Consider the following 13692-nt stretch of genomic DNA (forward strand, 5'->3'; position numbering starts at 1 on the left):
ATAGCCACAAGCACAAGGATTTGTTACAGGCAGAGGTTCTAATCCACAGGTCGTCTGGCTGAAGGCTGGGTATAAAAAGTGCTTCTGCTCAGCAAGGAGTGACCTTATCAGGAGCAGACATTGAAAATACCCCAGAGATGCTCCCCCCAAGCGAGAGAGGGCTCACCTTCTGTCTTGGCACCAGTAGTAGCTCAGAATTCTTAAGCTACTGCTTGATCACTGAATACAAATCCTTGATACAGAAATGGCAACTGAAGTCAACCTTGGATGCACGGGATCAAGGTGTGATGTATGAAAGTTCACTGCGTGTCACAGGACTGGGGTCTTGCAGCTGAAACGTGGGGCTTGGGGGACTCTGAGGACCGGGGTTCCAATTCAAAGGCCTGACATTTAATCTCTGAATCACGTACCTTCTCTGAATCCTCAATTATCTTCACCCATAAAAGAAAATAATGAAAATATCTACCTACAGAGCTACCTTGAGGATTAAATTAGATCTCATATTAGCTCACAGGAAAATAAGTAGCATATTCTTTAATTCATGCAGCAAAGTTTTGCCCTAATGGAAGCTTTATGCCAGTTAGAAGAGGGGCCAGTTATATGTGTTTTTAATATTTATTTGTTTGGCTGCCTTGGGTCTTTGGTGCAGCATGCAGGATCTTTTGTTGCAGTGAGGGGCCAATTAGATGTTGTAAACGAATTTGTAAGTGCAGCAAGTCACCTGGGAAACGTGTATAAGACATGTTGGGAGACCTGTGTTGTAAGGACCACTTGACTTCCTGTCAGCTGTGTGATCCTCATCACTCTCACCAGGCTCAGTCCCTTGGCAGCAAGATGAAGGGGTTGGAACAAATGGTTTTCAGAGTCCTCCTCCGTTCCACTGTGATTCTGTGCGTGGTGGCAGTGGACAAGGTGTCTTTGTCCTTTACACTGCCCTTGGGCAATATCTTAGTCCCAGGATTCCCCCCGCATCCTTCTCTCTTCTCAGTGCCCACTTCCACCCTCCCACACACAGCCTTGTTCCAAATCACTCCCCAGAACATGGTGAAAATTAGCCAATTTCCCGAGCTGCAGCATGCTTCTTTCCCAGCCAGAGTTCTGAGATTGATAATGAAGAGACTGGCTTCGGCTTTGCCGGCTTTCCTCAAAGCCTTTCTCAAAGACTGACTGGATCCCCTGATTCTGTACCACTTCCCAGTGACTCCTTTGGTCAATAACTTGAACCATCTCTAGTGCCAGGAGGGAGGAAAGCACTCACGCCCCTCCAGCCGGCTTCACCCTAGGGTGTTCAGGGTAACAGGTGGTTACAGGGGAGGATGATGGTCTGGAGTAGCTCCACCCCTGGACTCCCCACAAAGGACTCATCATGGGGAAAGAAGCAGACCTCAGGGAGCTCCTACCATGTGCCAGATACTCTGCCCTTTAATCTTCCTTGAGAGGTAATGGCATACTCACATACTGAATTAGATACAAAATCTTTGCATCCCAAATCCAGAGGGAGCCAGGTACAGTGACTTCACCAAGCTGGTTACTTGAACTTGTCTTTCCTGGGCTGTAGGATGTGGACTCACCCAGCAGTGCTGTACCCTGGATCATGCCTAGTTCTCCATCCTCCTTCCCATTTAGACAGAAATAAACACAGGGATGAGCCTCCCGTGTAACATGACTTCATCGTACATAATTGTCAGAATGAAAACCTCCCGGTTGCATATTTGCACAATGCCAGTGATTACGGTGATTAAATCAATCAAGCCCAATTTCATAATCATCAAATGTATAATTTCCCAACTCGACAGGGCCCCAGCACATGGCATCCCAGCTGTCTGATACAGGAATCAAAAACACAGTATTAAACAAAACATTTGGGGCTAGAGTTAGGTAATTTGGTAAACTTAATGCCGTATTAATAAGGGTGATAAGACAATAAAACTCCACGCAGATTTTGTATAATGATAATGAAATATCCGGTTTGTGATTTCCCCAGTGGTGACTTACTTCCGTAGCTCAAGTGTGAAAAACACTCCCACTCCCCGAAGAAATTGCCCCGCTGAGTGCTTTATTCCCAGAAAGAATCATTCAGTCAATCATATGTATACTTTAATTATATTATTATTGTTACCATTATATAAGGAGCTTTGTAAGATGCCTTAGCGTGGGTCATGCAGAAAGCTTGATGGCAATCTGTCCATTTGACTTTTATGTGCTGACCCTCAGGGGTCCCAGGCTAAGATCTTGATGTTCAAAAGCACGGAGAACTTGACATGGGAAGCATGACTTCACAGACTCTATTTCTTCTCCATAGCTAGAGAGAAGAAATTGTACCAGAGCCAAGGGAGGAAAAAATATTGCTTATTGTGCCTTTCACCTAATCCCATTCTGTTTCTCTACATGAGGCAATCATTTTGCTTCATGCTGCAGTTGATTGTGTAAAAGTTTCCAAGTACTCAGTTTATTCAGTTGTGATAATCAGAGATCCTACAAATTTCTAGAGTTTGAAACTCTTGCAAGACAGAGGAAAATTAATTTATCTGGAATTGTGATGAGTAATTTTGAAGGTTATTGATTAGATTAGGGAAGGGGCATATGGAGGAAGGGGTTTGGGCAGTGGCCATCAAAGTTTAAGTTCTAGACCTCGGTTGAAGTTACAGTGGTATTTGCCTTATACTAATTCATTAGCTATATATTTGTTTTGCATATTTTTCTTTATGTTTTATTTTACAATAAAGCAGTCTTGAAAAGTCACTGATCTGGGACTTCCCTGCTGGCCCAGTGGTTAAGACTTTGAGCTCCCAATGCAGGGGGCCCAGGTTCGATCCCTGGTCAGGTAACTAGATCCCACATGCTGCAACTAAGATCTGGTGCAGCCAAATAAATGAATAAATATTAAAAAAAAAAAAAGAAAGAAAGAAAAATCACTGATCTGCAGATAATTTGTAAAAGCATTCCCCGTCTTAATTGGACTGAATGACCTAAAGATTTCTCCCTCCAAGGTAGGCAGAATGATGGTTCCCCCCAAAGATGTTCGTGTCCTAACCCACAAAACCTTCTGGCCTCCTCTGCTGAGGTCTCCATAGCCAACCAAGGAAGGGTTAAATGTTGGAGGACTAGATATTCCTGCCCCAGTGGAATTTGGAGCTCAAATTCTCTCCCACCTGGCCTCAAACAGAACGAAGGTATTATGAACCATTCTTTCATTTCCAGACCACTGAATCCTAAAACATCAAGCAAATGCAGCTATTGACTTTTCTAATATTGCTCTTGAAGATTAACAGGTGTACTTCATTTTCTAAATTGTGAGGTTTTCATAGAACTAATGTGGCCAGAAGAACTGTCACATTTTTACATCCATCCATTGACAGTCTCCTGTTTTAGCTCTAGGTTACCCCTTCTCAAATGCTATTCTTTAAGTAGCCTCAAAACTTAGCACAGTAAACAAACATGAAGCCTCTTTTCTCTTACCTCTCACAGGCAATGTATAATACCATGAAAACCAAATGAAAAGATGGACTATGAAAGAAAAGTATGCTTTCTTGAGATCAACTGCCTCCTTTAAAAATTAACGATGTCTCTTGGCATGTTAAATAGATTAATTAATTAGAGATTGCAAAGTCATTTAAAAACCACAACTCTGTATCTGTCATAAATATTATGACAGACTAGTATATTAAGCATTGTTAAATGATGCTAATATTCTTCCTTTTAGCATCTTTCAAATAGGTCCCTCAGTTTTTATTCCCACAGCCCCTGCCCTAGATCCAGGCCTTATCATCCCTTATAATTAGTGCCCGCTACCTCCAAACTCTCTCCCCGCCAAACCATAATTTATGTCACAGAAAGAACAATCCTAAAATAGTTTTTTTATTTGTCTCTCCTGCAAGGCCTTCAGTGGCCACATGGAACCTATAATTATAAGTCCAGAGCAACTTATTTAACCAGCAAAACAGTAGATGGAAAAGAATTCCAGTTGCAAGATATTCTTACTTTCCTTATCTGGTGCTCAAGGTCATTACTGCACTATGCCATTGCATATCACCCTGCCACACCCTTTGAGAACCCTCCACCTCAAAGGCCAGTTCACACAATGAGTTAAGAGCATGGGTTCTGGCACCAGCCTGCTTGGGTGGGCATCCAGCCTCTGCTCCTTGTGGGCTGTAAGACCTAGAGCAAGGAGATTCACCTCTCTGGACCAGACTTTCTTCATTTATAGTGGTAGTGCTAGTTGCCAATTGTGTCCAACTCTTTGCAACCTTATGGACTGTAACCTGCCAGACTCCTCTGTCCATGGAATTCTCCAGGCAAGAAAACTGGAGTGGGTAGCCTTTCCCTTCTCCAGGGATCTTCCCGACCCAGGGATTGAACCCCGTCTCCTGCATTGCAGGCAGATTCTTTACCATCTGAGCCACCAGGGACGCCCTCTTCATTTATAAAACAAGGCTAATGAAAGCACCCACTTTCCTGGGTTACTCTGTGGGTTAAACAAATTAACACATAAAGTTCTTAAAATAGCACCCTGTTGTACAGTAAGCCCAAACTATTAAATAGGACTTTTGTTACTTAGTGTTGTAACCTCAAAACCTAGCACACAGAGGGGTAAATTGAAGCTTGTAGACTTTAATGACTTGCCCTAGAGCTGCCCGATGAGTCCAAGCTGGAGTTGCAGACTACACATTTGGCTTCAGAGCCCACTCTCTTGACAACCATGTTATTCTGTATCCACCTCATCCCCTGGCTTCACAGAGCAGGGACTCCTTAAACCTTGCTCCAATTGCTTACTAAAATATCTTGAACATTCTAACTTTTCACACACAGTTCGCCTGGCCTGGAATACTCTCTTCTCCTACAAGTCTCCCCAGTTTCTTATCAGTTAAAAGTGTTCCACAGTGTTCTTCTTCCTCTGAATTTTCATGGCTCTTTCACTGCCTGTAAAACTCACTGGCACTGACCACATCCTGTCTTGTTTTGTAACTTGTCTTTTTTATGTGCCTTGTTTCTTCAACAAGACTGTAAATCTATTGAGGATGGACTTTGTTTGCCTTACGGTTCTTTGTGTTCCCAGTGGGGACTCGGATGGCACCTTGCCCAGAGCAGACTCTCCTTAAATGTTTGCTGGTTGATAAATGGGCACAAAAGCAGCTAGAAATGGACAAAGCATCCTCTTATTCTCACCACTGCCCCTTTCAGGGCTTTAGCACATCCTGCCCCTCACTCATGACTGAAAGGAGGAAGGGCTTGGGAGATGGAGATTAATAATAGGCATCCTCCATATTCCTCCTTTATGTCTGTGACATCTGGTATCTTGGCGCAGAGGGAGTATCTGCAAATGAGCTAAGTGCATCTTTTCTGGAGGTGCAAGAAACCTAGAGAGGCATCTTACCAACCCCCCCAAATTTGGAACCATATGAAACTTAGATAGAGAAAATAGGCAGAAGAAAATCAAAATAACACCTGTATTACAGAAAATGCAGACACATTTCCAATGTAGATAAAGACCAGTTTGGACGGTGTGGCTTAGATCTCTTGGCCAAGTGATGGGTTAATCTCCATCCGCCCTCCTCCCCAGAACTGGGCAGACTTACCCGCCTGGTCATAAGCAGCACTGGACAACTGCTAGCCTCCCCCATGGGACACTGCCCTAGGACAGTTTAGTGTGTGGACGAGCAGAGGACACAGAGGCAGCTGGCCCTAAAGAGGAGACAAAGAGGATGGCTGAAGCATCTTCCAAATTCACCAATCAGCCCAGTCACTCCTCCTCCACTGAGAAGGCTGAATGAGGGAGGGATGAGGACAGGGCCATTTCTCTACTGTGTGTTCCTCTATGTGGAAATACAGAATCAAGGGAAGAGAAGCTCCCCTGCAATAGCCTCCATCTGTCTTCACGCATCAGGCTTAACCATTTATTTCCTTGGTCAGCCAGAAGTGAGGCCACCCTCTCAGGAAGAATAGTCAGCAGTTTATTAGAGCAATCCATCCTACTCTCATAGGACCAATCCCCCATTCAGTTCAGTTCAGTCACTCAGTCGTGTCTGACTCTTTGCGACCCCATGGACTGCAGCAGGCCAGGCTTCCATGTCTATCAGCAACTCCCAGAGCTTTCTCAAACTCACATCCGTCGCATTAGTGAGGCCATCCAACCATCTCATCCACTGTTGTCTCCTCCTCCCGCCTTCAATCTTTCCCAGCATCAGGGTCTTTTCAGATGAGTCAGTTCTTCGCATCAGGTGGCCAAAGTATTGGAGTTTCAGCTTCAGCATCAGTCTTTCCAATGAATATTCAGAACTAATTTCCTTTAGGATGGACTGGTTGGATCTCCTTGAAGTCCAAGGGACTCTCAAGAGTCTTCTCCAACACCACAGTTCAAAAGCATCGATTATTCGGCGCTCAGCTTTCTTTATAGTCCAACTCTCACATCAATACATGACTACTGGAAAAACCATAGCTTTGACTAGACAGACCTTTGTTGGTAAAGTAATGTCTCTGCTTTTTAATATGCTGTCTAGATTGGTCATAGCTTTTCTTCCAAGGAGCAAGCGTCTTTTAATTTCATGGCTGCAGTCATCATCTGCAGTGGTTTTGGAGGCCCCAGAAATAAAGTCTGTCACTATTTCCATTGTTTCCACATCTATTTGCCATGAAGTGATGGGACTGGATGCCATGATCTTAGTTTTCTGAATGTTGAGTTAATCCCCCACTACCAACTACTTTTCCTGAGTGGATACTCCTAGGACCTGTCGTGGGCCTAGATTTTGTTCTGAGAACATTCTGGAATGAATCCGAATAATATATTAGTTAAATTATTTCCAAGGCCACCTGTTAAGGGTTGAATTTTGTCCTCCCTTCTGTCTTGGGTATTCCTTTGGAAAAGGTGTATGGATTCATTACATATTCTAATGTATTGTCTATAGATTATAAGATAAAGTCAAGCATGTATCTGCTGATACATTTTAAGTTGACCTGTCTTCATACTTAGAAATGTCTCTTAATAGTAGGCTTCCCTGGTGGCTCAGATGGTAAAGACTCTCCTGCAATGCAGGATCCCTGGGTCGGGAAGATCCCCTGGAGAAGGAAATGGCAATCCACTCCAGTAATCTTGCCTGGAGAATTCCATGGACAGAGGAGCCCGGCAGGCTACAGTCCACAGGGTTGCAAAGAGTCAGGCATGACTGAGCAACTATCACTCACTTTGTCTTCCCCAAAAGATTGAAGTCCTAACAGTACCTCACATGATAACCATATTTGGAAAAGGGGTTATTATAAGTGTGCTTTGTTAAAATGAGGTTATACTGGAGTGAGGTGGGCCTGTAATCCATACCCTTTTAGAAGATACAGAGACACAGGGAGAGAGTGCCATGTGATGACAGAGGCAGAGATTGAAATGATGTGCCTGCAAGCCAGGGAACGCCAAGGACTGACAGGAGTCCCCAGAAGCTGGGAGCAAGCATGGAACAGGCTCCCCTCAGAGTCCTACCGACACCTTGATTTCAGACTCCAGACCCAGGAGAGAATCCATTTCTGTGGTTTTAGTATTTTGCTATAGCAGCCCCAGTAAATTAGCATACCTCCCCAACTGAAACCTCACTCTTTCTCACCCCAAACTCTATGCAGACACATTCTTAATGTAATTCATCAGCATAAAAGAAATAATGCTTCATTAAGGCATGGATTGCATTTCTCAGGAATGAGAATTCTCAATAGCTAGATTCTGAGAACTCTTTACTTTCTTCTTTCCAAAGTTTTATTCTTTTTTCCTAGCTATCAAAATAAGGATTTGACGAGCTGGGAAATAACTAAGAAAAAGATTTATTTTGTTTTATTTTATTTTATGCTTATAAAAGTTGCTTATTTGGGCTTTCAGAAAGAATTTTACTTCCATTTTACATTCAAGTAGCCTTTTTTCTGTGCAAAAAGATCAAATGGATTTTAATATTATATTAATTTTAAGCTTTGTCAGCATCCATCCATCCTTAGACCATTTCAATTAAGAGGTATGTGCAAATTCTGTTTTGCTCACTTTCATTATTTAGTATATGCATTCATGTGACTACCAGACCACAGTTATTATTTAGGGTTCTGTTTCACTGTAGAACCTAATTTATTTATCCCTCCTCTGCTTCTTGGGCATTGAGATATTTTCCCATTTTTGCCTATAGCAAAATATCTTTGTATGTAGTTTTTCTACTCCTAGAGTATTTCCTTAAGTTTTTTCCCAAAAGATCTCACTGGGTGAAACCATTAACAGTGTTAACCTGTTACCAAGATAACTTTCACCAAAGACTGATACAGTTGAGAATACTACCAGCAATGTCCTCTGAGGGAGTTAAGCATTTTAAAGTTTCATTTGGCAAATGTATAATACCAAACATTATGTGCTTCTCCATAAACCTTGACAAGATTTTTAAATTGGCATTATAATCAAATAACTCTTGGAGCTAAACTACATTTATTTCCTACCCCAGCACAAGAGTAACTTCTCCCAGGTATCTGACACATAACTTCCTTAAGGAAATTATTAGCTATTTTTAAGGAGCTTCACTTTACTTGTATGCTGAAATTCAGTGTTGCTTAGTTCTGCTCTCATAAACTCTAAAACAGTAGGACTTGAGAGGAGACTGGCTGTTTTCACAGGGGGGAAAAGATAAAGGAATGACTTCATTGTATGTCAGAAAGGATCCCCAGCTAAATCCAACTCAACTGAAATGTTTGGATCATATGCTGTTTCTAATGAACTACTGCTTTTTCTATTAAAAGGAGGAGAATTGTGGATTTGATGTTCTTTCTTTCTGTCTTTTGATAATTTGGGGAAAGAAAGTATAAAGAGTAAAACTAGGCATGCCAAGACAATTCAGATGGGGAATTTTTCAGCAAATGGTGCTGAATAACCACATGCAAAAGAAAGATGTTGGACTTTTTGCTTACACAATATGCAGAAACTAACTCAATTTGGACCTTAGCCTAAATGTAAGAGCTAAAACTACAGATTTCCCAGCAGAAATCGTAGGAACAAATTTTAATGACATTAAAGGATTTAAATCCTTTAATGACTAAAGGATTAGGCAATGGTTTCTTATAAAGCACAGGTAAACAAACAAATGAAAAAATTTAATTACATCAAAATATAAAATTTTCTGTATCAAAGGACATCATCAAGAAAATATAACCCACAGAATAGGAGAAAATACTTGCAAATCACACATCTCATAAGGGGCTTGTGTCTGGAATATGTAAAGAATGCTTACAAAGATAAATAACCCAGTTTTTAAAATAGGCCAAGAATTTGTCTAGACATTTACCTAAAGAATATCTACAAATAGCCAATGAAAAATTGCCCAACATCATTTGTTGTTAGGAAATGCAAACCAAAACTGCAGTGAGATACCACTTTACACCCACTGGGATGTGAAGACAGATAATAGCAAATATTAAAGAAGATGCAAAGATGCTGAAACTGTCACACGTTGCAGGTGGGAATATAAAATGGTGTGGTAGCTTTGGAAAACACAGTTCCACACAAAAAGGTGTACAGTCAGTGTTCAAGGCTGCAATCTTCTTAATAGCCAAAAGGTGGAATAAACTCAAATGCCTACTAACTAATGAATGTATAAACTAAACGTGGTATATTTATACAATGGAATGTCATTCAACCATTAAAGGGAATGAAGTACTGTTACGTGTTTTAACAAGAATGCACCTTGAAGACATGATACTAAGTGAAAGAAGCAAACCACAGAAGACTGCATATTATATGACGGTATTTATGTGAGATGTCCAGAATCGAAAAATCCCACCATTTCTACAGAAAGTGGCTAAATGGTTGCCTGGGGCTGGGTGAAGTGCAAAAACTTGAATAGGGAGTGACTACTTACTGGTACAGGGTTTCTTTTTGAGAGATTGAATGTGTTCTAAAATTAGGTTGTGGTAATGGTTGCACAACTCTGAATATACCCAAAACCATTCAACCAAATACTCTAAATGGGTACATTTTATGGTACACAAAACTTATGTCAATAAAGCTGCAAATTTTTTTTAAATTTGCCTAATCCCACCACTAGACCCAAGTTGGTGGCTCAGATGATAAAGCATCTGCCTGCAACGCGGGAGACCCGGGCTCAATCCCTGGGTCAGGAAGATCCCCTGGAGAAGGAAATGGCAACCCACTCCAGTACTCTTGCCTGGAAAATTCCACGGACTGAGGAGTCTGGTGGACTGCAGTCCTTGGGGTCGCAAAGTCGGACATGACTGACCAACTTCACTTTCACTTTCACTTTCTTTCTTTTTTCTTTTTTTTTTTATTAGTTGGAGGCTAATTACTTCACAACATTTCAGTGGGTTTTGTCATACATTGATATGAGTCAGCCATAGATTTACACGTATTCCCCATCCCGATCCCCCCTCCCACCTCCCTCTCCACCCGATTCCTCTGGGTCTTCCTAGTGCACCAGGCCCGAGCACTTGTCATGCATCCCACCTGGGCTGGTGATCTGTTTCACCATTCACTTTCACTTTCAATCCCACCACTAGAGATAATGTACTTAACATTTGCCACATCTATAAACTTTGCAAATCTCCCTCAATAAGGGTTTAGTGAGTGGTGAAGGAGGATGTCAGGTTGTGATTAGACTCTAGACAAGTTATCTTTTCTCCTCTGCATATTAAGTCTTATTGTTATTTGTTGTTTAGTTGCTAAGTCGTGTCTGACTCTTTTGCAACCCCATGTACTATAGCCCTCCAGGCTCCTCTGAACATGGAATTTCCCAGGCAAGAATACTGGAGTGGGTTGCCATTTCCTTCACCAGGGGATCTTCTCAATCCAGGGATCGAACCTGTGTCTCCTGTATTGGCAGGCAGATTCTTTACCAATGAGTCACCAGGGAAGTCTAGTCTGTTTATTATCTGCATTTAAACCAAAGCCGTAGATGGTAATATGGGAAAATTACTAGGTTAAGTCAAGGGCCAGATTGTAATCACTGAATCCCCTTCTTTTCACTGCTTGTTCAGTCAAACTCCTTTGGAGAAAACATCTGAATCCACCTGTTTGTTTCTCTTCATCTCATTTCTACTGCTCTACAAGCAACATCATTTCTCACCTAGATTGTTGCAAGAACCCCTTAAACAGTTGACTCTGCCCACACTCTTGCCCTCCTTGACATCCATCCTCTACCCAGCAGCTAACCTTTCTCCTGCTTAAAACCTTTCTCTGTCTCCTCTGATATTTAACTGCAGTTACATTTCTGTAAAGGGACTCACAAGATGATGTACTTCTGTTGACCCTTCCAACCCCAGGACCTTTCACCTCCCTCCCACCCTACCCCACCCTCTGTCCCAACCACACATCATTTCTTTCAGTTTCTAGTACATAACATTCTCTATTGCTCTCTTTTCTAGGACTTTATACTGTGTCTCTGTCCAGCTTAACTATTTCTACTCCCACTCCCCACTCACAGTTCCCATCAGGAGTCTCTATTCAGTCTACTCCTCATTCTTTAGGAGTCATTTGGGTGTCTCTTTCTCTGAAAGTCTTTCCTGACCCTCATGGCCCTTGCTAAGAGCTCTCACAGAACCCTGTACTTCCCCATGATGAATAACATTTATTGCATTAAATGGAAATTGACTATTGACTTACCCCAATCCCCTACTTACCAGCTAAGAGACTTTAGGCAAGCTACTTAACTTCTTCATATTTTCATATGAAAACTGGAGACTAAAAAATAGTACCTATCTTATTGCCTTGTTATAAGGATCAGATGAGTTATTTCTAAATCATTAAGAACATTGCCTGGCACATAATAAAACTAGACTTTAAGCCTCAAGAGATGTTTAAAATCTTATTTACTGTTGTATTCCATATAAGTATCATTGAATGAACAAGTATAGCAATCAATTCACCAAGTAAATATACAGAAAACTCAAAGCTAGTTCAGATTTTCAAGATCCAGGAGAGATAGCAGATACTAAATAAAACAAGTTTCCAGGGAAAGCAAGAGAAGATAGAAGCAAGAACAAAGGTAGCAGTTAAATCACTGAAGAAAGCTTACTCAATGACTAAAACTTGGAGGGCTGGTTAACCATTTGGAAGAAGCTGAATTTGAATTGAGAATTTATCCACAGCATAAAAGTAATCCCGCACGCAACTATGAATGGAAAATGAAAGTCTTAAAACAACCATGTGTAAACAAAACTCAGTATTTGTCTTATTGTGGGGTATGGTAGATCTCTATCAGTGTGACATAGAAAGTAATACTTTTTTCAAAATTTATTTATTTTTAATTGAAGGATAATTGCTTCCCAATATTGTATTGGTGTCTGCCACACATCAAAATGAATCAGCCATAGGTATACATATGTCCCCTTCCTCTTGAACCTGCCTCCTATCTCCCACACCACTTTAGGTTGTCAAGGAGCACCCGGTTTAGCTCCCTGTGTCACACATCAAATTCCCATTGGCTATCTGTTTTACATATGCTAATGTATATGTTTCCATGCTAATATTAAAGTAATATTTCTCATTAAATATTTAACATGGGAAGGTGTTCTCTATAAGCTCAGAGCTCTGTAGATGAGTTGTTAGAAATTCCGCCTCCAGAGGCAGACTGCCTCCATCCAAATCCCAAATCTATTGCTTACTGAGATGCAAATTTGGATAGTACACTTAGTTCTTAGAACCTGGGTCACCTGATCTAGAAAATGGAGATTATCATCATAATAGCAACTCTACAATGTGTTATGAGAATTCAGTGAGATAAGATTCATATATCAAAAATGATATAGAATGATGCCTAACAGAACCTATTTTTTCTTGTAGTTTTATATATACATATATTTAATTGAAGCATAGTTGACTTACAATATTATATTAATTTCAGGTATACAACATAGTGATTCAATACTTTTATAGATTATACTCCAGTTAAAGTTATAAAATATTGGCTATATTCCCTGTGCTGTACAACATATCCTTGTAATGACTAAACATATATTAATAAAATAGATGTATATAAAATTATGACCATTGGTTACATCTCAGAGATGGGGTTATAGGTATTTCATTTTTCTTCCTTTTAGCTGTACTTTCCAATTTTTCTACCATGAGCATGTGCTGCTTTTAAAATAAGAAAAATATTTTTTTAACTTTCAAAAATTATTATAAAATCTCATTGTAGGAGACTATTTGCAGTCATGCAAGAAATATTCATCATCTATTGTAAGAGGAAAAAGATTTATAAAATTACAGAATAATTTACATTGTGTGAAAAATATTTATTTAATGTACAGATGGTCTGTATTTTCTCTGAAATAGGAAATAAGATTCAAAGAATGACTTAAACTTTGAAATAGCTGTGGGGAATGAAAAGGGGCTGATTAGAGATAAATCTTTTTATTATTTTGTTATTTTTTAAATTGGCATGTAATTGCTTTACAATGTTCTGTTAGTTTCTGCTGTACCACATGAATCAGTTATGTGTATAAATTTATCTCCTCCCTCTTGAGTAGAGATATATCTTTAAAAAATGTGTGAGCTGAGATGAAGGGCTTACTGTCTTAAAAAATTTACAATAACAGTATGAACTGTTTTGGCCCTTAGTGCTCAGAAGTGCAGGTCAGGAAATAGAGACAGACTAGCCTAAGGCTGATGAGAGGTGACAAAGGAAAACACCATGCATAGGAGAAGGTCTAGAAGGTCACACACCAAAATACCAA

General features: G+C 40.5%; 1 protein-coding gene and 1 long non-coding RNA gene across 2 annotated transcripts in view; one reads left to right on the plus strand and one right to left on the minus strand.

The window, feature by feature from the left end:
• RIPOR2 (RHO family interacting cell polarization regulator 2) overlaps positions 1-13692 on the plus strand; it is a 207028-nt gene that overhangs the window by 67200 nt on the left and 126136 nt on the right. The window lies entirely within an intron of this gene.
• The window catches only part of LOC122429531, a 35931-nt gene that overhangs the window by 17236 nt on the left and 5003 nt on the right, over positions 1-13692 (minus strand). Inside the window, exon 5 of the long non-coding RNA XR_006266054.1 lies at positions 5577-5682. This is a non-coding gene — a long non-coding RNA (uncharacterized LOC122429531). The remainder of the gene's footprint in view (positions 1-5576; positions 5683-13692) is intronic.

The sequence above is a fragment of the Cervus canadensis genome, chromosome 28 (assembly GCF_019320065.1).
Source record: "Cervus canadensis isolate Bull #8, Minnesota chromosome 28, ASM1932006v1, whole genome shotgun sequence".
Classification (NCBI taxonomy): domain Eukaryota; kingdom Metazoa; phylum Chordata; class Mammalia; order Artiodactyla; family Cervidae; genus Cervus; species Cervus canadensis.